Genomic DNA, 27,806 nt, shown 5'->3' on the forward strand with positions numbered 1-27,806 from the left:
TTAGTTTCATGAACAAGTCATTCATGTTAGGCCATTAGCTGCATAAATCATTTTTAGTACAGAGTCACTACATTTACATGAGCTAATAAAGTCATACAGACGAGGTCCAACAGTGTCTCGTCCATGAGATGCAGTTTGCTGTATAAATCACTTTTACTGGATGATCACTATATATCCAATATTAGTAATGGTATTTTATACATGTGGAAATAACAAAACTGATCAATGATTCTCTTGCTAATTACTCAAAATTTCAAATGCTCAGAATGCTGATAATCCAAGCATGTGGTGCTTTTTTGATTTTGAACATTTCTCTAATATAAAACTTAAAAAATAGCTTTTATAACGTTTTCAGGTCATCTTGTACTTGGAATGATAGTTTGTGTTCAGCATGCGGATCACATCTAGAAAGACTATATATAGTGAACACATAACCATAATCTGAGGTCACAGGGCAGCTTTCTTGGGAATAGAGAATCTGCCTGGAAGTCACAATGAGAGGCACCATTGTGGTGTTCGAAAAAGAGCCAATCATTCCCATTAAAAACTCAACTGTCCCAATTTAATCAGGATCTCCTAACATTAAAAACATCACTGAGAAAAGTAGCAGTGGCATGACAGAGTCACAATCATAAAAGGCAAACGATTTGCCAATCAACCAAAAATCAACTCATTTTGATCACTCTCAGGGGTCAGAGAGGAATTTTCCAGAATTTTTTTTTCTTTGAATTGGCCTAGAGTTTATTTTAATTGTTTTTTTTTGCCTCTCCCAGGAGATTACACGGCTGCTGGAGGGTGGGGAGCATTGAGGGTTGTGTTGCTGAGTTGCAACACGACTGAATGGGACAGACTCGATGGAACAGCTGGTCTTTTTCTGTCTGTCCTTCTTGTATGTTCCACAGAAAAACTTCACTTGTGTTCCTGCCCCAAGCACTCATTCAACAGGTTGCAGGTGAGGAGGTGTGTTTTAAAAAAGAGTGAATTATATTTTTACATTTAAATAGCATACTTAAACTTCAAAATCTTTCAGTTAATCAAGGAACCAAACTATTCTCTTTATTCAGCGACTGTGAGAGGATGGATGGTCGATATTTCGTGCTTATAGAGATGAATGTGTATATTAATAGAATCAGAAAAGGGGGAAGGGGACAGAGAAAACAGACAAATACAGAGAGACGGATCAGTGGAATGATAGTTGAAGAATGTAACAGATGATCTCAGTCAAGAAATGGAAAGAAGCTTCAATGAAATAAAAACAGAAAATGACGGGAACACTCAGCACGTCAGGCAGTATCTATGGAGAGAGCAGGCCAATTCATACTTTGGGTGTGGATCATTCTTCAAAGCAGCTTTAAAGAAGGGGTCACACCCCAAATGTTAACTGGTCTGTTTTCTCGCAGATGCTGTGCCTGACCTGCTTAGTGTTTCCAGCATTTCCTGTCCTTTGTTTCACATCTCCAGCATCTGTAGTTTTTTTTTGCGCTTCTAAAGAAACAAAGGAATTATGAATAGGCAATACAGTGGGAGGCCCAAGGAAAAGGCAAGAATATGGGCGAGATGGAAAGCATTGAAAATGTGAGAATCAGGTTTGAAATTAAAATGGAAGATGCTGGTAAATTACAGTAAGTCGACCAGCTCAGAAGAGAGAGAAAGAGAGAAAACAGGTCTACAGAGAGGGCCACCTCAGATTCTGGAGCCTGACAGTGACACACCACTGCCACCCTGCCATTGTCCGCTTCACTTAGATGAATCACCAAATCTGTTAGCTGAGCACAAAGGACAACCACTGATAGAAAGGGGAAATACTGTGGTGGAAAGGGTTCGATTAATGGTGAGACAATGTAATTTTATGAAATAAATGTATTGGATCTAGATGATGCTTTGTGCAGTGTTCATTGAAAGATCCAGGAAGTAAATATTGATAAGGATCTACAGATGGATAACACTCTAGTTTCTCAGGGATGTATTTATTGTAGAGGATGGTTAGGATAGAGAGAAGAGCAGGCTGTGGTCCAGGGCAGAAATGGTCAGGAGAAAGTCTCCATGATCAGCATTCTGCTGAAGGCTCTATCAGAATGAGCTTCTGCTCTATCTGCCTCCTCGTCTGGCAAATCATCTGGCTCCTCCGCTGTTTGCTCCACATCTTACTCCTCCAGGTGGTTGCCCCTTTCTATAGATGGATTATGGAGAACACGGAAGGCCATGATGATCCTGAAGACCTTTGTGGGACTGTATTTCACGACTCCCCTCAAGCAATCCAGATAGCGGAACCTCTGCTTCAATATGCCAGTAGTGTTCTCCACAATGACTCTACGGAAAAAGCTGTGGAGGCATGAAATTGTGGCTTCAGGTCTTCTTCTGGCAGTTCTCTTCGTAATTCACTGCTGAAATGAAGCCTCCAGATGTATTGCTCCTCTGAGATATCCAGCAATATGGTCTGTACGCCCTCTCAGCTGCATACCTCCGAGTCAGCACACCCCTCCTCCGGTGGTGTCTCACTGCCCTCACATCCAGCAGTGCCTTCTGCTCATCATCATCCTCCTCCTCCTCCTGCTCCATTTCCACATAACACATGTATAGAGGGATAATAAAGGACAGCCAATCCTTCACCTTGCACTTGTTTCCTCTCAGCAGCTGCAAATAATAAGAAAAATATCCAAGCAAAATGTCCCTTTTTACATTAGTTGAAAGCTCCTGTATCGGATTACTGGCTTTACCTTACCAAATCTGCTGATTCAGGCCTCACAGCATTCTTAACAGCTCTAACTTGTCTTAGTGGTTCACTTTTTATGGAGGCAGCTTGCCCATGAGATGTGCAAGTGGCACTGAACCCACAATCCTGTGACATTGTACACTGATAAACATTTTATTGTGTGCATCAGATGTTTGAGATGCAGCACTATGGGGGGCCTCATCAGTCATGGCAGCAAATCTGTGGTGCACGCTGTTGAAACAGAAACCCAGCGCTGTAGGACTCCACCCACATTTCTGATTGATTGTGCTTCTTCTATGGGTGCTAGGCTAGGACCAGGAAAATCAGCCAATTGACGTTGCACTACAAAAGGCAGAAATCAAAAACAGTGTAACAAAGTTCAGGCTGTTAAACCACTGGAATATAAACAGGTTGGATCTCAGTAGAGTCAGCATTTTTCAAAAAAACTGCTCCCCATCCAGCTCAAGGCTATGCCTATGTAAACAGATAAAGTTTGTGGGAATTTATCTTTGTTTTTGTGACAGTGAGCAATAATCTGGTTGGCTTTATTTATAAACCTTGAACCAGGCATGGCTGTCGTCAAGCTTAATGCTTAAATATTATGCAATGTCCCAATGCAGTCATTTGTACCTGTCATGGAAAGATCAATACCTTTGGGTGAAAGAACGGCGCAAGCTAAATATTAGTTACATACAGCGACTGAAAGAAGTGTAACTTTCTCAGGATAAGTTGATCGCTTCCTATAATTAAATATTTATTCATGGGGGAAGGGAAGATGAGGTTTTGTCTTATTCAGAAATGCTTTTGTGGGTTTGTACATCCATTTTTAAGTGGCTAGGTTGTTTTGTGGGTGTTTCTGACTCAGTAACATATTGCTCCAAACAGGGTGCTTTGTCTGCTTTTTGTTGCTTTCTACTTTTTGAATGTTGGAATGACATTCATTCCTGCTGCAGTAAATACTGTGTTTGTAATTAACTATGGTTGGCAAATCCTCACAATTCGTAGTCATGTACCAAGGTACCACATGGAAGATTACTAGAGAAGATTAAGGGGTATAGAATATGGAGGAGGATGACAAACTGGATTAAAAATTGGTTAGAAAAGAGAAAACAGAGGAGTTAAGTTTCTAGAGTGGTTGGAGGTGGGTAGTGGTGTCCCCCAGGGTTCAGTTCTGGGGCAACTTCTGTTCACTGTGTATATAAATGATTTAGGAATGGGCCTGGAGGGAGTGGTGTAAAAATTTGCAGATGATACCAAAATTAGGAGCTATAATTAATCCTTTAGAAGACCAAAGGAAGCCACAAAGAGTAATTGATAAGATGGAGGAATGGGCTAAAAAGTGGCAGATGGAATTTAATGTAAGTGTGAGGTGAAGCATTTTGGTTTTAAAAAACAGTAGTAATTATCATAAGAGGTATAAAGTTTAAAATCCAAAAGGTAATGATGAGCTTCAGTTAGAGTACTGGTATTGGGCTCCACAGTATAGGAAGGATATTGAGGCTTTATTGCTGCCTGGTATGAGGAAATGTTAAATATGAAGAAAGACTTGAAAAATTGGGTCTTTTATCATCAGAACAACATAGGATATATGGGACAGGGTGGATAGAAGCAGACTGTTTCCAGTAGTTGAGGGGTCATGAACGAGGGGCCATAGATACAAGATTAAATGCAAGAGATTTTGAACAGAAGGCAGGAGAAACAACTTCACACAGAGTTGAGAGGCTGTGGAATTCACTTCCAGAGTTAGTGGTTAAGGCAGAAACAATGTCAACATTCAAGATTATATTAGATATGTAGATGAATGAAAAGGTGTTGGGAGCAGGGTAGATAAATGAGATTAAGCTTATTTGTTCAAGTGGTGGATAAATGTCAACACAGACTGGTTGGGCTGAATGGCTTGTTTTTGTTACTTTTTCGTATATCACAATCCAAACTTACATAATCTGCAAATTCATGACCAATTAGATTTAATCCAATTCCCAAATATGTGAATATTTGTAATTATGAACAAGCAAATATTTTCTCCTTCATTTTCTCCCATCTCTTCTGAAGGTGCTGATTCTTGCTGGTATACTGCTCCTCGAGTGCTGACAACCCTTCAATGCTTCCCAAGTGCTCGTTCTTCAAGCGCAAGCCCAGTAAGCATTAGCAGGCTGTTTGGTTATGGGGGGCATCGCAGCTAAGTCCAATCTTGTCCTCAGCCTGCTGTAAAGGCACGCTTCCAGCAAGGTCAGTAGGCAGCGATCGGGATTTTTCCCCTCCCCAGCCCAGAGATGCTGAGGCCAACTTGACAGCTGCTCCAACTGAGATCAAATAACTCAGCACATCTGGAAAATAACCAAGTCTTCCTAGTCTGTATGACTTAGTATTTCACCTTTACCCACTAGGTTGTGGGAGGAGCTGCAAATGAATTTTTTAGAAACAATATTTTAACAGATTTTGAGATGTATCATATTTATCATTCAACAGCTTTCATAAAAGAATGCTAAGAAATGAAGCAATATATTGGATGTTTGGTACATATTGTGACAGATATCAACTCTGTTTTTCTCCTAGATCGTTCCTCGTGCTTGATATATTTCTATGGCCTCTGGCTACTTTTCCACTCCTGTAGTTTGCATGGTAATCACAGCAACTGAACTGGTGCCCAGCCCTGGAAAAGTCAGCTGAAAATGCAAGATATTCCTTTGCCAGGATATGATGATCTTGCCCCCCCAGCTTTGCTCAACGCAAAGAGAAACAGAAACCTTGATGGGCAGAAATCCTGGTGTAACGAAACGACGAAAAATGCTAGAATTAACAATCTCTTGTACAATAATGGGCTCTACTGAATAACATGGCAACCACTGACCTTCAGAAGGCTCGGCAACAATTTTTAATTTATGCATTTTCATATTTCAATGACAAACATAAATATTTTAGAAGCTCATTTGCTGCCTATAAGTATATCGATAGTTATATTCAGTTGGTGGTTTGACCATGGTGCTACAGGACTTAATGGATAAAACAGCCAATTAAAGTACACCAACCCATGAACCCCACCCCCTAGCCTAAGTCCCACCCCAACTGATCTTGGGCTTGGCAAAAGGTGATGACCCTATTCCAGCAGGAGTCACAAAATAGTAATCAAGAGTGCGAACATACGAACATACTTACGAACATACGAATTAAGAGCAGGAGTAGGCCATTCGGCCCCTCGAGCATGCTCTGCCATTTGATAAGATCATGGCTGATCTGATTGTGACCTCAACCCTACTTTCCTGTCTACCTACTATAACCTTTGACTCCCTTGTTAATCAGGAATCTATCTAACTCAGCCTTAAAAATATTCAATGACCCTGCCCCCTGGCTGTTTTTAAAAAAATTTTCCCACCTCCCTAATCCAGGTGCCAATAGCACACCTCGAGGCCAAATTTCCCCTGCCTAATGCCATGGATGCAACAGTTTGACCTGTATTTCCTGGGGCATCTCTAGTGTGGACACAAAACTTCCATCTGAAACAGGTGGGAGCATTTAAATAGTGCATAAATTACACGGGAATGGTATTTTTCTTAGGTCTTCGGTGAAGAAGGGCTGCATTGCAGGGTGGAGGTCGGTCCTCTGGCTGCTGTTTCTGGTCAAAATACCACTGGGTATTTTCACTGGTACAGGTTTTTAAAGCTGCAGCAGTGCACAACTTCCCTCCCCTAATTTGGAGTGAGAACCAATTCACAGGTAATAATCCCATCTGACAGTCTGTCGGGCCATTTAAATAAGAAAAGGAAGAACTTGCATTTAGATAGCACCTTTCATGACCCAGATTTACAGCCTGGTTCAGTTGAGGTCCAGTTGCAAGAAGTTCACCACCCAAAGGTAAAGGATCAGGCTGTCTTTTGGTATCTCAGTTGACTGTGGTTTCCCCCCGAAGGGGATCGAAAAATCCTGCCCCAGTTAACTGAGCTCAGACCAGGAGTGGAACCTAGCAGTTTAAGCTTACAGTAGTTGGTGTCTTTAACCTCTAGACCAACAGGGAGCATTCTACCAAATGTAGAGTTCAACTTGCACTGTTCCCGGAACATTACACAATATGTTCCCGGAAAGCCTTGTTTTTTTTCAGAGCAGATTTTAAATACATTTGTTGATGTCAGTATTCTCATCACATGATTTTCTCTTGCAGTTCATTATAACAGAGGTATCCGTACTCCCGCCACCATGTTTTATTGCATTTGTTGGCAAACTCTTGGAAAAAATATGCAGTGATTCAGTCGCATTACTTATCAAAGCAAGAAAGTTGGATGGGTAGGCCTTTCTACTGTGTTTTCGTCATTATCATGGCGCGGTAACACAAATCTAAATCAGATGGAAATGGTTCCTCTCTGTGTGTACCATATGATTCAGCGGTCAGTCGCAGCTTTCACTGTATTCTCTGGCTTTTTATCTTTTGGCACAATTCTCAGTATTCATCTTCCCTCAACCATCTTCACTCAGCATTGTCTTTCTTTTTCAACAATTTCCCAGTGTTCCAATTAAAGAAAAATCCAACTGACAAAGGTATCTACTGAGGGAATGATCACAAAGGTAAGATCTTTGATCTAATAAATCAAATCAAAAGTGCTGATTTTGCTTCCTTCAATAAAAGAAAATTTGATGCCATTCCTCACACAATATATTGCAAATCCAAGGGCAATAATGAGGAAAAAATAGCCATTACAACACACAGTAAAATGATCACAATATCACTTTATGAACAGTTTCTCCTATTGTATTGCCATAGTGGAATAAAGCCAGTCTGAGGAGTCTCCTGCAATGATGAGTGGTGACGTGAAAAAACTGGCAGGAGAAGCAGCTCAGATACAAAGATTTACAGCATGCTTTATAAATGGCTGGAGGAGAAAATGCATTAAAGTAAATCAATAGCTATAATGCCCCCCGCCCCCACCATACACACAGACCTAGAGGCTGAGGTAATAAATATAGCTGAAACTCACTGCATTTAAAAATTAACTATAACTGGGTACAAAAGACTTAACTTTACCGTTTCATTATTCTTGATTATGGTCAAATGATGATTCAGCGTGGTTAGACAGTGTTTAACTTATTCAAGTAAAATAGAGAAAACACAGATGTTGTTGGAAATCACTGGTATTATGATCCATGTTTTTCTCCCACTCTAACTTTTTAACTTTTTTGTTGCTGCATCCTCAAAGTGACTTCCCTACACCTGAGCTTCCCTGCCTCTTTATTGTGCATGGATCATATCGACCTGAAACGTTAACTCTGTTTCTTTCTCCACAGGTGCTGCCTGACTTGCTGAGTATTTCAAGCATTTTCTGTTTTTATTTCAGATTTCCAGCACCTGCAGTATTTTGCTAATGATCCCTTGAGTTCCCTTTGTCTTTGAGTTAGCCTTTGTGAGTCAAGCAGATATTCAGTAGGTGTGTGGGCTTGTTAAAAATCTCACTTAGCCTGTTTTAGAGAGTTTGTCTGACATTGTTGGGAAATGTTATACAAAGGATAGACCTGTCTTCAATCTAGTTGAAGTGTGACAGCTTTGGGACATGTACTGGCCATTAATGTCAGCCTCATCATCCTCATCCTGCAGCAGTAATGTTCCAAACTGGGAATCAGCTTGGTGTTATACACCTTGTAACTTGCCATTGTATTTTTGAGAGGTGATCTGGGACGTGGGCATTGAATGGAGGACTTTAATCTATTTTAAGTTAACGATTTGATGAATCTTCAATTTTTCAGTGCTGTCACAATACTGATGTGGAGATGCCGGTGATGGACTGGGGTTGACAATTGTAAACAATTTTACAACACCAAGTTATAGTCCAGCAATTTTATTTTAAATTCACAAGCTTTCGGAGATTTCCTCCTTCCTCAGGCAAATGTTTCAAGAGCTCCTTGAAGCCTACGCATTTATACATATTGAACAATACAGACTGCCCCTGCAACTGCCCGTTGCCAAGGCAATCACCGTGTTCAGACAGAGAGGTGTCACCTGCAGAACCCCCGAATACACATTCAACAAAAAAACAAACAGGGAAAAAAAACAGAAAAAAAAACAGAGAGAGGCAGAAACATCCGGAAGGCAGAGAGAGCCAGCAAATGACCCATTATATTAAAAACAGATAACATTTGTTCGCTGGTGGGGTAACGTGTAGCGTGACATGAACCCAAGATCCCGGTTGAGGCCGTCCTCATGGGTGCGGAACTTGGCTATCAATTTCTGCTCGACGATTTTGCGTTGTCGTGTGTCTCGAAGGCCGCCTTGGAGTACGCTTACCCGAAGGTCGGTGGATGAATGTCCATGACTGCTGAAGTGTTCCCCAACTGGGAGGGAACCCTCCTGTTTGGCGATTGTTGTTCCCTCCCAGTCGGGGAACACTTCAGCAGTCATGGACATTCATCCACCGACCTTCGGGTAAGCGTACTCCAAGGCGGCCTTCGAGACACACGACAACGCAAAATCGTCGAGCAGAAATTGATAGCCAAGTTCCGCACCCATGAGGACGGCCTCAACCGGGATCTTGGGTTCATGTCACGCTACACGTTACCCCACCAGCGAACAAATGTTATCTGTTTTTAATATAATGGGTCATTTGCTGGCTCTCTCTGCCTTCCGGATGTTTCTGCCTCTCTCTGTTTTTTTTTTCTGTTTTTTTTCCCTGTTTGTTTTTTTGTTGAATGTGTATTCGGGGGTTCTGCAGGTGACACCTCTCTGTCTGAACACGGTGATTGCCTTGGCAACGGGCAGTTGCAGGGGCATTCTGTAAACACCATGTATTGTTCTATATGTATAAATGCGTAGGCTTCAAGGAGCTCTTGAAACATTTGCCTGAGGAAGGAGGAAATCTCCGAAAGCTTGTGAATTTAAAATAAAATTGCTGGACTATAACTTGGTGTTGTAAAATTGTTTACAATTGTCACAATACTAGATTAAGACTGAACTCTGTGCTGTATATGCAGAGATTCTGTCTGTAGTGCTAAAACCCATTACAGCTGCCGGCAGAGTTAACCTCTCAATCTCATGAATATATTTCTTGCTGATACAAATAGGGTATGAGAGAGGATTTTGTTTTTACAGAAATGTTTCTATTCCCGTTTGAAAGAGATTGTTCTCCAGAAAACTATGTCGATGACCAAGAAGTTAATTTTGAATAGTGGCAAACTTGTTTTACAGGGATTCTATGTGCATTTTGGATATTGTGTGGCTGGGATCAGTGACATTGAAGGGAAAGTTGGATATAATACAAATCAATTTACACAATAAAGCCGACCTTGGCACAACACAGGGTGATGCTATCTTATTTTTGGTTTGGCATGGAGACAGATCGGTTCTCACCTTCACTGATCAAGTTCTCATATTTATACAAGATTAATAGTTGGCTTGATACTACAAGGACTAAATTATATTTGGATTAATATGAACATGCATGTGGGTACCTCGTGTTGCTAAGAATCGGGGATCTTTCCAGGCAGGTGATATTTTCAGAATTGCTGCAGAGCAGTCAAAATCTAACAAAGACTTGCTCTTACTGTGTGTCATGATTCAAAGTGTGGAGTTATGGAGATATATAAGAAATTAAACATTATAGAAATGGTAAATTCAAGCACTACTCCAGGGTTAACCTTGACCGTAGGACAGTGGAGTATAGGTTCAAATGGGTGAAGTGCAAATGTAGGACTGATGACAGGAGGTTCTTTATTCAAAGCGTGTTCAACACTTGAAAGGGAGTTCAGGATTGAGGAGTGGAGGCAACAACTTTGGAGTCAATGAAAGGATGATCCCAAGTTTAGTCCCTAGACTGCATTGCTAGTTGACCAAAACTGTGATGGTAGTAAGGATGCTACAGTTGATATCAATGTCCTCAGTGTCCTGCAAGGAGAAAGATCAGTAAGGGTTCTGCTCCTGATTGCTATCCAGTGAATCCTATGGGAAAGTGCTTGTGTTATCTGAGATACCCTTCATGGTTGAAGAGCCTGCTGACCCTCATCATCTGAGCTCACACATAAAAAATGGCCATTTTGAAGAGGTTCTATATCCCAGCATAAGCTAAGTATCTTTAAAAGAGATGGGGGGAATAATACCAGAAACAAATCAACAGAGACCATTTGCTAAGGAAATGTTTCAGCATCTGTGGCTTTGCTATCAAACTAGATTTCCTAATAATATGTATTACCATCCCCCTGAAGTACAGACTTCCACCATTCTTGAGTATTAGTGAAACTGAACACTTTGGAGGATTAAAACTGCTTCCTAATCCTCAGGCAAATAATCACATTGTATTCAAAGAAAACACAACCCCACCTTTCTATCGCCATCGATATATCCTCAGGGTTTCATTCAATATCTGTCTTAGTCTGTGCAATGTCAAGAATGAAAATTTTTCCGTTTAAAATACCGCCATTCAGATTAATTTTCAGTTTAACAACCACCAAAGGATTTTCTTTCTCGATTAGCTGAGATAGCCAAATGTAAATCTAAGTGCTCTGATGTCACAATCTGAAAATCACTACCACTGAGAAGTAATTAGGTTTCAAGGCAAGTTTTTGTTCCCATCAGCTTGGTATTAGCCAAATAGCAATATCAACCCCCAAATCGGGTCAATGTGAACTGTAAGTAGAAATAAAAATGGGGAGGACATCCTTCAAAAAGTCTCCATAACAAGGCTGTAGGCCTCTTCCTGGCAGCAGGACATACGCTCACAAATAAAAATTGTGTTAACATGTTAATGAACCACAAAGATTTAGCACAGGAGGCACCTTTACATATATGTATGTCATAAAGCTATTGAATAACAGCCTCACCACAGTGATCGTCAACCATTCACTGAATTGTTTCATTCTTGTTTTCAAATCCCTCCATGGCCTCACCCCTCCCTATCTCTGCAACCTCCTCTAGCCCTACAAGCCTCTGAGATTCCTGCACTCCTCCAATTCTGGCCTATTGCGCATCCCTGATTTTCATTGCTCCACCATTGGTGGCCGTGCCTTCAGCTGCCTAGGCCCTAAGCTCTGGAATTTCCTCCCTAAACCATTCTGCCTCTCTACCTCTCTCTCCTCCTAGATATGTTGATAGGGTTAGATAAAGTAAGATAGGAGGAGGCTAGTGTGGAGCATAAACACTGGCATGGACCAGCTGGGCCAAATGGCCTGTTTCTGTTGTATACATTCTATGTAATTTTAAGGCGCTGCTTAAAACCTACCTCTTTGATCAAGCTTTTGGTCACCTGTCCTAATATCTCCTTATGTGGATTGGTGTCTAATTTTGTTTGATAACACTCCTGTGAAGCGCCTTGAGACATTTTACTACGTAAAAGCTGCTATATAAATGCAAGTTGTTGGTGTTGAATTACCAATGACTCTTTAATGAGACTTACTTTGTGAAGTGTACAAAGTAATTGTATTGTTTTAGTGACAGCTGAAAGGACATATCCTGTCTGCATGTGCATCCTTATGTTTATAATAATTTGCTGAAACATATACATGGGCTTGGAGGCAGCAACAATTTTTATCCAAATAAAAATTCTATTGTTATTTTTGGATATTATTTGAGCTTCACTCTATATTCAAAGTTAATGCAGGTCCAATTCTCTTGCATCCTCCTAGCCACAGAGAGGCAACCTGCTCACTCCCTCCCAGCTTCAGGCAGGGCCCAACCTTCCTGCGAATTAACTTATGTCCTCACCTTCCTCCTCACTCCTTACTCATTCCTGGCCTTCCCCCTCCTGATCTCACCCTCTCTGCCCAATCTCCTCTGGCCTGGAAATTTGTAGGTATAGAGATTGGGTCAGAGTTGCGGGTCCACATAAACATGGTTGCCTCCACTCCCAGGAAGAGAGAAGATAATTTTTGTGGCACCAGGGGGCCTGGCTCTTAGTTTCCATGGGAAATTGAGGAAAAGGCGAGAATAAGAGGCAGACCGAAAGAAAGAGAGGTATGTGAGAGGTGTTCAGTGAAAGTAGGGAACATACAGAATAGAAAGGAGATGGAAGGTCAAAAGACTTACAGAAAAAAAGAGATAAGAAAGAGTGAGAATAAGCTTTGGAGATAAACAGAATGCAAAAGGGATACAGAGAAAAGAGTGGAAAGTAAACAGAAAGATGAATGGAGACAGAAAGAATTAGAAAGTGGGAAACATGCAGAGAGACAATTACAGGAAGAGACACGTTTTATGTTTTATTTTTGTCTGTCATGATTATCCATTATTAAGGAAGTGGTAACAGGGCACTTAGAACATCATAATATGATTAGGCAGAGTCAACATGGTTTTATGAAAGGGAAATCATGTTTGACAAATTTATTAGAGTTTTTTGAGGATGTAACTAGCAGGGTAGATAAATGGGAACCAGTAGGTGTAGTATATTTGGATTTTCAAAGGCATTTGATAAGGTGTCACATAAAAGGTTGTTACTCAAGATAAGGGCTCATGGGGTTGGGGGTAACATATTAGCATGGATAGAGAATTGGTTAACGGACAGAAAACAGAGAGTAGAGATAAACGGGTCATTTTCAAGTTGGCAGGCTGTAACTGGTGGGGTGCCACAAGGATTGGTGCTTGGGCCTCAGCTATTTACAATCTATATTAATTACTTAGATGAAGGGACTGAGTGTAATGTATCCAAGTTTGCTGACGACACAAAGCTAGGTGAGAAAGTAAGCTGTGAGGAAGACACAAAGAGTCTGCAAATGGATATAGACAGGTTAAGTGAGTGGGCAAGAAGGTGGCAGATGGAGTATAATGTGGGGAAATGTGAGGTTATTCACTTTGGTAGGAAGAATAGAAAAACAGAGTATTTTTTAAATGGTGGGTAATTAGTAAATGTTGGTGTTCAGAGAGATTTGAGTGTCTTCGTACAAGAAGCACAAAAAGTTAGCATGCAGGTACAGCAAACAATTAGGAAAGCAAATGGCATGTTGGCCTTTATTGCAAGGGGGTTGGAGTACAAGAGTAAGGAAATCTTACTACAATTGTACAGGGCTTTGGTGAGACCTTACCTGGAGTACTGTGTACAGTTTTGGTCTCCTTATCTAAGGAAGGATATACTTGCCTTAGAGGCGGTGCAACAAAGGTTCACTAGATTAATTCCTGGGATGAGAGGGTTGTTCTATGAGAAGATGTTGATTAGAATAGGCCTATACTCTCTGGAGTTTAAAAGAACGAAAGGTGATCTCATTGAAACATATAAGATTCTGAGGGGGTTTGACAGGGTAGATGCTCAGAGGTTGTTTCCCCTGGCTGGAGAGTCTAGAACTAGGGGGCATAGTCGCAGGATAAGCAGCCATTTAAGACTGAGATGAGGAGGAATTTCTTCCTCAGAGGGTTGCGAATCTTTGGAATTCTCTACCGCAGGGGGCTGTGGATGCTGAGTCATTGAGTATATTCAAGGCTGAGATAGATAGATTTTTGGACTCTAGGGAAATCAAGGGATATGGGGATCGGGCAGGAAAGTGGAGTGGAGGTTGAAGATCAGCCATGATCTGATTGAATGGCAGAGCAGGCTCGAGGGGCCATGTGGCCTACTCCTGCTCCTATTTCTTTCTTATGTTCTTATGTCAGCAACACCACTTAGTAAAAGAAAAAGAACAAGACAGCCAGAGTGACAGAAGGACTGAGGGGAGACCCAAGAATAGGATTCCCCATGGACTCATGCCAGTCTTGCTTTTTAAAACAGAAGTACTGTTCACACAGTTGTATTGTACAAATGTAAATAATGATACAATCTTCAACGTGTTTACTTTTCATGACCATTTTCATTTATCAAAGGTCTAATCTCCAACAGCAGGTTAGCCTTTCTGGGCATCCTAAGCAAATATAATATATAGGGAAATAAGTCATTTGTAACTGAGCACCTCGGGCACTAACAAGATTCAGAAACAACTTTTCTTCAAAATGCCTTTCAGTATATTCCTGGAATCGTGTGAGCTCTTCGTAGAATTTAACATGAGATATAATGAGCCAGTAAACAAAAATAGCTGCCAATTCTAGCCTGTCACTGAATTGTCCTCATTTGGAGTAGAATGCAAAGTTACAATCTGTCACAAACTGATGGATTTAATGTAAGGAATCTTACAACACCAGGTTATATTTGAAAATCACAAGCTTTCGGAGCTTACCTCCTTCGTCAGGTGAGTGAGTGAATGATGGATTTAAAGTAGTGATGAAGAAAAAAAACTGGGTTTGCAGGAAATCTGAAATAAAAACTGAAAATACTTTGAATACACAAGCTCATCAGCACCTGAAAGGAGAAGATATGTTAATTTTTTGAGTAGAGACCTTTTGTGAGAATTGAATAAAAAACTTATAGGGCTGACCAAAACAAAAAGGTCAGGGAAAAACAGCAGGTAAAAGAGTGACTTTACATACCTTAGCTGTCTCAATCTATTTTCCTGACATGCTCTCTTCAAAATCGTATTTTCTCCCTTCTATTTTGGACTCTCTTATTCATTTTTTGTCTAATGCCTTTCCATGCCCTGACTGAGATAATCTTTCTCCAGCATTCTTCACCTCCTTTCAGTCTGAAAAAAATCTGCTCCCATGCTATTAAACCCTCTTTGTAATAGTAGTCAGCATATCTGCTCCATGATCTTCACATTGTTTTCCCCTCCCCTCCCCCTTTGTTTTGCTCACTCCTATAAAGGGATTCTTGCCTTCCTTTTTCAGTTCTGACAAAGGGTCTCCACCCAAAACACTGACCTGCCTTTTTTTTTCTTTTCAGATGCTGATGATCTTGTTGCATAACTTCAGCATGCTCTATTATTACAGGATTTAAAATGCAATTGTTTCCTCATTATTCCCCCGTCTCCTGAAGGCGTTGACTCGTACTGGGATATATTTCCACTGGTGCCAGTAGCTGTCCAGCTCCTCGCATAACTTTTATTCCCCATCCGGACAACCTTTTATGAATCTCTGTGCTTGGTTTATGACCTTTGAGAGAAAGCAAGGGGGGGGGGGGAGGCAGGCAAATGAAAAAAGGAACTGATTGTAATAAAAAAAAAGTTACTGCTGCAGCCAAAATACAAACAGCTGTTATTTGGGAGCTTTATTGCCTACGGTGCTCATACATGATCCAGCGTTGCCTTACTTGCTGGTGAACAAAACCTGGGATTTCCTGCCCTGTGTGGCTTTCTACAGCAACATGCTGGACCCACTAAGCTATTGGGAGAGCTGCAATGCCAAAAACTGTCAGCAACCCTTTAATAGTAGCTGATAATGTTTGGTAACTGAAATGGCACAAGAGATGACTCATTGACCATAATACTTAATGTGTAATCATGCTGCAGACATTCCTAACCACAATTCTATAAACTCTGATCAATCAACCTTATGTATACTTTGGGAATAATAATGGTAACTCAGACTAGACATGGCAAATAGATCATAAGTTTTTCCAATACTCTGATTCCTAAAATATTCCACAGTGATTCACTACCACATTCAAATGTGTGAAACAGTCACAAATTACACAGTACTGCTCAAGCAGGCAGATAACTGGCATGAAGCCAACATCATGTAGTAAATCTTCACTGTGTTTTATACGATGCTATTTCTACCGTTTTTTAAAAAAAGTTTTTATCAAAGCACACAAGGGGCTATTCTCTGATTGTGGGGGGGATTTCAGCTACAATTGCATCACTTGTCTGCACATCTAGAGGGGCCTGCAGACACTGCCAAATTTGGTGAAGTCATCTAATTTGAATGTGGTTAAATATGCTCCTTGTTCGTTTCCCACATGCACAGAGAGCACTTTGGCAGCAATTTGGTGAAGAATGAGGAATGCAGCAGCTCATGAAGGACTGCTGCACCTACGGGGCTATTGGTCATTTTGCTTGAAGCCTGACGACGGAGGCGATTTTCAACTGCCGACCACCCCGTTTACGAGGCTTCTGGCAGAGATACAGCAGCCGCCCCTTGGATGCCCAAGGCCTGCCTGATGACATTTTCAGGTGGGCCTGCAAATAGGCCCTGAACACTCTCTCCTGAAAGAAGCAAGAGGGTGCTTGCAAATGCAAATCAGGGTCCTACGGTCTCATTTGCACCAGGCGGTGAGCAGCGTAACCAGTGGTCCTTTAAAGGGATGTCTAGAAGCTGCTCCAAAAACAGCTTGGGACATATTATCTGCCAGTTGCTGGGTAGGTTCCCTGCTTGTGCACCCCCTCCCCCCTACTCCATTTACTGCTGATATCTGAATCGCTCAGAGAGCAGTCAGATTTCATCTCCCCCCCCGCCCTGCCCCCACCATTTGGCAATCTGCCCACTAGCACTGATTAAGTGCTGGGCAGCTTACCGACTGTATTCTACTAAAATGAACCTGAAAATGGTTCGAACATCCCACTAAATGTATCAGGCAGGTGCAGCAGACGCACCAGCCACTTTGCACCCATTTGGACAAAAGTTGAAAATTGACGCTGATGCCTGAAGCAAGGAGGAGAACTGCCGCCTTCGCTGAAGTCTGGATATCTTGTCGGACAAGGTGCAGTCATTTCTGTGGCTGAGAAGAACACTCCCGTCTAAGCCAGTATGCATGGCAGGAGACAGCCAGTTGTGTAAATGCAGCCTCCCACAGATAGGTTTTAGGAGCAAATGACAAAGTTCTCTAATCTGAGAAAGAGTGCCCCCCTCAAAGGGGCTTTTTCATTAGAATAATGCAGATTTTGTTGCGATATGATTTAAGTGTTTAAAATTATGAAAGAATGGGGTGGGGTAGATAGAAACAGACTGTTTCCAGTAGTTGAGGGTCTAGAATGAGGGGCCATAGATATAAGATTAGATGCAAGAAATTTATAACAGAAAGCAGGTGAAAACTGTTCACAGAGAGTTGTGAGACTGTAGAATTTACATCCAGGGTTAGTAGCAGCAGAAACTATGTCAACATTCAAGGTTAGATTGGCTCAGTGGCAGGAAGCAAAGGATAATGTTCGCCAGGTGTTTTTGTGACTGGAAGGCTGTTTCAGATGGGTTCTGCAGAGCTCAGTACTAGGTACTTTGCTTTTTGTGGTATATATTAATGATTTAGACTTCAATGTAGGGGGCACGATTAAGAAGTTTGCAGATGATACAAAAATTGGCCGTGTGGTTGATAGTGAGGAGGAAAGCTGTAGACTGCAGGAAGATATCAATGGTCTGGTTGGGTGGGCAGAAAAGTGACAAATGGAATTCAATCCGGAGAAGTGTGAGGTAATGCATTTGGGGAGGGCAAACAAGGCAAGGGAATACACAATAAATGGGAGGATACTGAGAGGTGTAAAGGAAGAGAGGGACCTTGGAGTGCATGTCCACAGATCCCTGAAGGTAGCAGGACAGGAAGATAAGGTGGTTAAGAAGGCATATGGGATACTTTCCTTTATTTGTCGAGGCATAGAACATAAGAACATGCTAAAACTATATCATACACTAAGTTAGGCCACAGCTAGAGTACTGTGTACAGTTCTGGTCACCACATTACAGGAAAAATGTGATTGCACTAGAGAGGGAACAGAGGAGATTTACGAGGATGTTGCTAGGACTGGAGAATTTTAGCTATGAGAAAAGATTGGATAGGTTGTTTTCTTTGGAACAGAAGAGGCTGAGGGGTGATTTAATTGAGGTTATAAATTTCCCTTACCAGAGAGGTCAATAACCAGGGGACATAGATGTAAAGTAATTGGTAGAAGGATTAGAGGGGAGCTAAGGAGACATTTTTTCACCCAGAGGGTGGTAGAGATCTGGAATTCATACCTGAAAGGGTGATACAGGCAGAAACCCTCATCACATTTAAAAAGTACTTGAATGTGCACTTGAAGTGCCGTAACCCACAAGGCTACGGATCAAGTGCTGGAAAGTGGGATTAGGCTGGGTAGCTCATTTTCGCGCGGCACAGACACAATGGGCCAAATGGCCTCCTGTGCTGTAAATTTTTCTCCGTTTCCATTTGGATGAAAGAATAGGGATGAAGGCATATGGGAACTGGGCAAGTAAATATGAGTGGGATTGTTTGCTCGCGTGGAGGGTAAACGCCGACTTGGACTGGTTGGGCTGAATGGCCTGTTTCCTTGTTGTAACTTCTATGTATTTCTATGACTGACTATCAAACACTGAGCCAACCGCATCAGCAATGCAGCCTAGGAAGCTCTGGTCCAATCCTCAAGTACACCACTAACTACCATGTCTGTAAAGCTGCAGCTGCAACTGCAACTCGATGACTTCCGGGGGGAATGGCTTCCTTCGCCTCGCAAAACAATTGCATGTTCTGTGACCAAGTCCCTGCAATTCCTCAAACTAGTTGAATGCTCAGTAGTCACATTTTCACCCCAGTAGGAATGTCGACTGGTCATTGGGGAGAACCTAGTGTTGTATCCTAATGCTGAAAGTGGCTGTTTTGTCTGGTTTTAAAGGAGTAAGTTTCCCACAACAATTGAGAGTGAAATCTGGTGGCAGATCTGCATCACCTCATCCTCAATGAGCAGCTCACCTTCCAAATTATTAGGGTGAAGGCTATAGAGGGTTTGGGTGAGGAAAAGTTTGGTGGCATCTGCCAGGGTGCTGCCCATTCAACAGATCATCCTCCACTATTTCCACCACCTCCAGCGCAAAGCCACCACTAAACATATCGTCCCCTCCCCTTTCAACAATCCAAAGGGACCGTTCCCTCCATGGCACCCTGGTCCATCACCTTCAACACCTGCTCCATTTCTCCTGTCACCTTCCCATCCAGCTCTATATTGGAAGAACAAACACAGATTGGGTGATGGCTTTGCTGAAACCTCTATTCAGTCCACTAGCGTGACCCTGAGCGTCCAGTTGTTTGCCACTTTAGTTCTGCATCCCACCTCCCTGTCCTTGGCCACCTACATTGTTCCAATGGAGCTCATTGCAAGCTCAAGCAGTAGCACCTCATCTTTCTACTAGACACTTTACAGCCTTCCGACCTTAACATTGAGTTTAATAACTTTAGACCTTAACCATCTTAACAGTTTTCTCTTGGACAGCAGGTGCTGATAATGGAGGATGGCTGCACCAAAGCCACTGTAATTAGTGCAGCTATCTCTAGATTTTCCATGCTTCCCTCATCCTCTGCTATTCTGTTGGAACCATTTACACCTCCTCTGGGCCCATCTTTTGTTGCTATACTTGTCCCATTATCACCCCCTTTTGCCTTGCACCATCATCATTTAATCACTCCAGCCCTCCACCCTATTCCAGACCTCTCCCTTTTGTTCTTTCCCTGCCCCCCTTTTCCTTGACTCTGCACTTGCTTAAAATCTGTTCATCGTCAACATCTTCCAGTTCTGATGAAAAGCCATCAACTTGAAACATTAACCCTATGTTTTTCTCTCTCTACTGATGCTGCCAGCTTTTTCTGTTTTTGTAACAAATTATTTCATTCTATACAGCAGTACCGGACGGACCACCCGGCATCGGACCACTAGGCACCGGACACGACAAAGGCAAACCAAGCCCAGTCGACCCTGCAAAGTCCTCCTCACTAACATCTGGGGACTTGTGCCCAAATTGGCAGAGCTGTCCCACAGACTAGTCAAGCAACAGCCTGACACAGCCATACTCACAGAATCATACCTTTCAGCCAACGTCTCAGACTCTTCCATCACCATCCCTGGGTATGTCCTGTCCCACCGGCATGACAGACCAACCAGAGGTAGCGGTACAGTGATATACAGTCAGGAGGGAGTGGCCCTGGGAGTCCTCAACATTGACTCTGGACTCCATGAAATCTCATGGCATCAGGTCAAACATGGGCAAGGAAACCTCCTGCTGATTACCACCTACCGCCCTCCCTCAGCTGATGAATCAGTCCTCCTCCATGTTGAACACCACTTGGAGGAAGCACTGAGGGTAGCAAGGGCACAGAATGTACTCTGGGTGGGGGACTTCAATGTCCATCACCAAAAGTGGCTCGGTAGCACCACTACTGACCGAGCTGGCCGAGTCCTGAAGGACATAGCTGCTAGACTGGGCCTGCGGCAGGTGGCGAGCGAACCAACACCAGGGAAAAACTTACTTGACCTCATCCTCACCAACCGACCTGTCGCAAATGCATCTGTCCATGACAGTATTGGTAGGAGTGACCACTGCACAGTCCTCGTGGAGACGAAGTCCCGTCTTCTCACTGAGGACACCATCCAACGTGTTGTGTGGCACTACCACCATGCTAAATGGGATAGATTCAGAACAGATCTAGCAGCTCAAAACTGGGCATCCATGAGGCGCTGTGGGCCATCAGCAGCAGCAGAATTGTATTCCAGCACAATCTGTAACCTCATGGCCCAGCATATTCCTCACTCTGCCATTACCAACAAGCCAGGGGATCAACCCTGGTTCAATGAGGAGTGTAGAAGAGCATGCCAGGAGCAGCACCAGGCATACCTAAAAATGAGGTGCCAACCTGGTGAAGCTACAACTCAGGACTACATGCATGCTAAACAGTGGAAGCAACATGCTATAGACAGAGCTAAGCGATTCCACAACCAACGGATCAGATCAAAAGCTCTGCAGTTCTGCCACATTCAGTCGTGAATGGTGGTGGACAATGAAACAACTAACGGGGGGAGGAGGATCTGCAAACATCCCCATCCTCAACGATGGTGGAGTCCAGCACGTGAGTGCAAAAGACAAGGCTGAAGCGTTTGCAACCATCTTCAGCCAGAAGTGCCGAGTGGATGATCCATCTCGGCCTCCTCCCGATATCCCCACCATCACAGAAGCTAGTCTTCAGCCAATTCGATTCACTCCACGTGATATCAAGAAACAGCTGAGTGCACTGGATACAGCAAAGGCTATGGGCCCCGACAAAATCCCGGCTGTAGTGCTGAAGTCTTGTGCTCCAGAACTAGCTGCGCCTCTAGCCAAGCTGTTCCAGTACAGCTACAACACTGGCATCTACACGACAATGTGGAAAATTGCCCAGGTATGTCCTGTCCACAAAAAGCAGGACAAATCCAATCCGGCCAATTACCGCCCCATCAGTCTACTCTCAATCAGCAAAGTGATGGAAGGTGTCGTCGACAGTGCTATCAAGCGGCACTTACTCACCAATGACCTGCTCACCGATGCTCAGTTTGGGTTCCGCCAGGACCACTCGGCGCCAGACCTCATTACAGCCTTGGTCCAAACATGGACAAAAGAGCTGAATTCCAGAGGTGAGGTGAGAGTGACTGCCCTTGACATCAAGGCAACATTTGACCGAGTGTGGCACCAAGGAGCCCTAGTAAAATTGAAGTCAATGGGAATCAGGGGGAAAACTCTCCAGTGGCGGGAGTCATACCTAGCACAAAGGAAGATGGTAGTGGTTGTTGGAGGCCAATCATCTCAGCCCCAGGGCATTGCTGCAGGAGTTCCTCAGGGCAGTGACCTAGACCCAACCATCTTCAGCTGCTTCATCAATGACCTTCCCTCCATCATAAGGTCAGAAATGGGGATGCTCGCTGATGATTGCACAGTGTTCAGTTCCATTCGCAACCCCTCAGATAATGAAGCAGTCCAAGCCCGCATGCAGCAAGACCTGGACAACATCCAGGCTTGGGTTGATAAGTGGCAAGTAACATTTGTGCCAGACTAGTGACAGGCAATGACCATCTCCAACAAGAGAGAGTCTAACCACCTCCCCTTGACATTCAACGGCATTACCATCGCCAAATCCCCCACCATCAACATCCTGGGGGTCACCATTGACCAGAAACTTAACTGGACCAGCCATATAAATACTGTGGCTACAAGAGCAGGTCAGAGGCTGGGTATTCTGCGGCGAGTGACTCACCTCCTGGCTCCCCAAAGCCTTTCCACCATCTACAAGGCACAAGTCAGGAGTGTGATGGAATACTCTCCACTTGCCTGGATGATTGCAGCTACAACAACACTCAAGAAGCTCAACACCATCCAGGACAAAGCAGCCCGCTTGATTGGCACCCCATCCACCACCCTAAACATTCACTCCCTTCGCCACCGATGCACTGTGGCTGCAGTGTGTACCATCCACAGGATGCACTGCAGCAACTCGCCAAGGCTTCTTCGACAGCACCTCCCAAACCCGCGACCTCTACCACCTAGAAGGACAAAAGCAGCAGGTACATGGGAACACCACCACCTGCACGTTCCCCTCCAAGTCACGACAATAAATGCCGGCCTCGCCAGCGACGCCCACACCCCATGAACGAATAAAAAAAAAAGTACCTGCTTGTCAAACATAGTGAACTGATTTGATCAGATTGAACATTCAACACACAGAAATTATCAGTGTCATTGTCTAATGTTAAGGACTGGTGTCTTGTTGTATTGGAGATATATGTCAGTAACAGGGATTGGGATTATGGCAGAGTGTGGCACAGTAGAACAGGGCAATGTGTTTGATTTTATTTATAGTTCTGCCAGTCTTCAAAGATTATGGTGTATTTCTTTTAACATGTTGTTTCTTTCATTTTAATATAAAAATGTACATTTAAATAGCTTGCACACAAGTGTAATCATCTGCTAAGTGTTCTCAACCACATGCTGTTTTGTTGTGGAGACATGCCGCTTGTAACATTTCAGTTAGTCTCTGCAACGGTGACTACATTTCCTCCTTTATTTTATATTTGTTGGCTTATATTGGTAGGTTTTTCCAGCAAATTTATAACAAATGGGCAATTTATTGCAAAATAACATTGTGTTCTAGACCCTAATCGATAACTAATTTGGTGGAACATGCTTATAATGAATTGTAACGAAAAGATGTTTTAAAAAAATGTCTTCAATTCACTTACCCAGAGCTTTCAATAAATTTTGCATTTTTATCTTTCTTTTTCTTTTGCGTTCCTCCGATTCTTGCCTCTTATGCATCCCTGATTTCCTTCACTCATCATTGGTGGCCGTGCCTTCATCTATCTAGGCCCAAAACTCTGGAATTCCCTCCCTAAACCTCTCCGCCTCTCCACCTTTAAGACATTCCTTAATCCCTACCTCTTTGACCACAGTTTTGGTCACCTGGCCTAATATCTCCCTATGTGGCTCGGTGTCAAACTTTGTCTGATAATGCTTCTGTGAAGCGCCTTGGGATGTTTCACTAGGTTAAAGGTGCTACATAAATGCAAGTTATTGCTTTCTTTCCCCCCTCACTACCTCTTCATTCCTTCTCAACTTATGTGAAAATCTTTCAGTTTAGCTCTCAAGAAGCAGTGGAACGTTCCTCATAATGTTCTTTCTTTGTCCGTGCGCAGACTCACTGTGAAATGTTTGATCTGAAGAATGGATCCAGTTTCAAGCCCAGCCCAGAACCTTTCAAAAAAAAGAGAATTTAACATCTGGTTTGGATTTGGGTCCTTTTTGGAGGGCAGAGAATTGTTGTGCTCATCGAAGAAAGGATGAATGGAACACTTTCTTCTTTTAGGCACCTAGGGGGTGATTTTAACTCCAAGGAATGGGTGGGTTGCGTGCACATCCAAAACATGGAAGTGCTGTCCCCACCTAAAGACGACGGGCGGATTGTTGAAAGGGCAATTTACCTCATTGAAATAGTTGAGGTACTTAGTTTTTTGTGGATTCTAAAGCTGAAACTAATTTAAGCTCACCAGCACGGGTTTCCCATATCTTCTGATTCTCGTTAGGTGAAAGCGGGCGGGAAGGGCCGGATCCATGAGGTGAGTGCCTTTATTGCACTGCTTGTGGGCCCGGAGGAGCAGGAGTGCTTCATCCAGGCCCAACAAGCTTACCTGATGCGATTGGATGACCCCCCCCCCCCCCACTATGGTAGGCCCCCCCGATGGACGTTCTCCGCACCCCCCCCCCCCCACCACCCCGGCGATGGTCATTCCCACCACCCCAACCCTGCCCAATGGTCGATCTCTTCTCCCCCCCCCCCCATCCAGATGGTCATTCCCCCCCACCGGATGGTAAAACCCCAACCCCCCCCCGATGGTCAATCCTTCCCAAGGGTAGACTCCCGCCATCGGCCGCCCTTCTACTTCCGACTCTTCATCCAACTGCTGATCCAATCACCTCCCTGCCCCCAATCTTCTCCAAGGCCTCCCCCCTCTGATCTTCTGCAAGCCCCCCCCCTCCACCCCAATGTCCTCCATGGCCCCTCCCATCCCCCGATGTCGTCCATGGCCCACGATCTCTCCCTCCCTCCTCTACGATTCACAGTTCCATTCCCTCCCAACAGGCAGCCAGTCTGTCAATCTGGCTGGCTGTCACACGGGAAACCCGGAAGCAAAAATAATGACCACCAATTGAGCTGCGATCGCAGATCGTGACGCATTCACTTAACTTCAGGGTTCCCCACTCGCTGGATTTCCAGCTCCAAGTAAATACCATGCCCCTAATGTCAGCATCAAGCATTTCCAGGATAGGCACAGCACTGTCATCTAAAAAGTAAAACTCCCTCTACTCTGCTCCAATGATGCACCTTAACCCAACCTCAGTGAAGCACCCCATACTGCATCATCACCCATTAATTTCCTGCACCATCATTTTGGCTTATGAATAATATTGCCAATTCTTGTCAAAATCAGGGACAGTTTTGTGCTGTGAGTCCATGCCAACAAAGAACTAAATTGAGACTGCCTCAAGCTCATTTTGTATAGCATCCAAAAAAACCATCAGTGTATCTTTCATCCCAACAATCTGGCCTGGATTTAAAATCAGTTCCCAGAACAGTGTTCTACCACCCATTTGCAAAGGTTGGAATCTTTGAATCATTATTTGAGTCAATATACAAAATATACTGATTTGAGTGAAACTGACTCTTTACTGTAACTTAACTTGCACTTTTATGTTTTGTCAGATTCTTCAATATTGTTCAGGTCAGTTGGCTCCTGTTATAATCAGCTTTTATGGTGAAACACTATGGCAAAATATTTCACTACACATTGGTTCCACTGACGTTTGCAGCCAAATACTTTGAAAGTGTCCCACCTACTGGGAAATCCGAGTACTATTGAGTTCTTTTTTCCACAGGCACAGTGGGAAGGAGGAGAAATTACAATACTATAAAATGGATTTACCCACAGCAAAACTGTAACATATGGTGCAGAACACTTGGCAGAGGATTGTGCTGATGAGTAACCCATTGAAATTAAGCATTTTAAACGCAGAATAGAGTTTCCCTTTAACTCTAACATTCTAGGTGTTTTACTCATTCCTGATTTGTATCTTAAAGGAATAAAAGAAATTATCACAATTCACAATTGTTTAAATAACCCTTTGGCTTCCCAGCACTACCTTCTTGACATGCAGTTTCTAATCATATCCATTATCTACAGCTCTGCCTGTCATAGTCAACCTGCCTGTTGCCTGCAATTACAGAAGCATCATTTTGCCTTAAGCTATGTTTGAAGTTCATAGACATAGACAAAAGCTGAGAGATGAAACATGAGTCGGTATTGTGACAAACCAATACATGAAAGAAAGGCCACACCATTCGTTCATTCTCCGCAGATACTTTTACTTCTATAACACATTACATGTGAAATACAAAATCTTCACTGGTGCAACAATGATTTGAAGAATTTATTGAGCAGCCTAGTGGGAATCATTCTTCCCCCACACAAATTTTTAATAGAATTAGAAGTATTCCATCTAGTGTTGGCACTATGCACATGGCCATCTGAACCCAGGCATGGAGATCACATGTGAAAAAGATCCTGGTTAAGTATAATTGCACTAAATGTCAGTTATTGCTTCAAGGGTTGTGCAATTTTAAAGGTCATCTCCACTTTGGGTAACCATCCCACTGAACTTTATTTGTGAGAATAAGTAACTACAATCATACACCTTTTGAAATTTTGACATTTTGCCTTTAGATATGTAACTGGAGAGTGGTTAGTTCAAGGGCTGAAATGTTGGGAGAGAGAGTTGTCACTTTTCCACCAATTTGTCATTGTTTTCTCTTATTTCCTGATGGCTTTGGATTACTGAGATTGATCTCAGGGGTCTCAGGTATTTTCCACTACTTGACCCAACTGGACATTCTCCATGGATGAATTTAGACAAGGGGTGTAGATAGGCTCTGCAAACACACAGGCATCAGGGCTGAGCCCAATTCTGTTCTCACTTGATACTGACACATAGCAATTTAGAGCAGGAACCCTTGTTGATATTTCCTCTCCCCAACCCAGGGACGTTGAGGGCAATTGAAGCATCCCACCTACTGCACCAGCTGAGATCAGAATAGACCAGAGATCAAAACTGGGACTTTTTGGTATCTCTGGCTCAACTACTCACTGCCTTAACCAGCGGAGTCCTGACGTATTGTTTTAATACATTTTCACTCATTTTAAGTACATAGTTCATTCACCTTTATTTTGGCACATTTATTTTGGAGAGTGTACAAAGTAGTCTTCCACTATTTAACACTGATCAGCATTTTACCAAGGGAAAAAGTTTAGCCTTGGGGAGATAGCTTGCAATTTTATATTGTGGCAGTAATTACTTTTTCATTCTGTACCAATATGGTAGGCCTAGTGAAAGAGAAGTTTGTTTTATTTTTCTTTCAAAGGCTTATTATAGATAAGCTTGCTGTCAACTTTTACCATTATAAATTCCTATGTTCATATTGATAATGAAAACTGCCCATGTAAACTTATCACACTATAATTACACTGTCCTGTCAGTGGAGGCACTGGTTAAGTGTTATGACAGTAACAAAGTTAATCCTATTAATAATTTTACAACACCAAGTTATAGTCCAACAAATTTATTTTAAATTCCACAAGCTTTCGGAGGCTTCCTCCTTCCTCAGGTGAACGGTATGGATCCACACCATTCATCTGAGGAAGGAGGAAGCCTCCGAAAGCTTGTGGAATTTAAAATAAATTTGTTGGACTATAACTTGGTGTTGTAAAATTGTTTACAATTGTCAACCCCAGTCCATCACCGGCATCTCCACATCATATTAATAACATATTATAACTTCCCAAGTAAAACTACATGGCTACTGAACAAAAAGTTCTATTCTCCCTCACCTCTTTTTCATAAGTCAGTCTTTCTTTCCTTCTTCTCCCCAACTGTTTAGAAGTGTAGGTTCTTACTTCTCTTTCCCCTTTCTCTCATGGTTTAATGTCCACAAGTCCACCAAACATTGGCTTCCATTTTCAGGAAGCAAAAAAACACACAAACACACATACATCCATTGGCTGA

At 42.8% G+C, this 27,806-nt stretch overlaps 1 long non-coding RNA gene across 1 annotated transcript; it reads right to left on the reverse strand.

Annotated features, from left to right (window-relative positions):
- On the reverse strand, positions 1-27,806 carry LOC137326479 (uncharacterized). Its single transcript, XR_010964202.1, has 2 exons — positions 27,632-27,806; positions 1-2,634 (listed from the first exon to the last, which is right to left on the reverse strand). It is a non-coding gene; the product is annotated as an uncharacterized lncRNA (long non-coding RNA).

This window comes from Heptranchias perlo, chromosome 10 (assembly GCF_035084215.1).
Source record: "Heptranchias perlo isolate sHepPer1 chromosome 10, sHepPer1.hap1, whole genome shotgun sequence".
NCBI lineage: Eukaryota > Metazoa > Chordata > Chondrichthyes > Hexanchiformes > Hexanchidae > Heptranchias > Heptranchias perlo.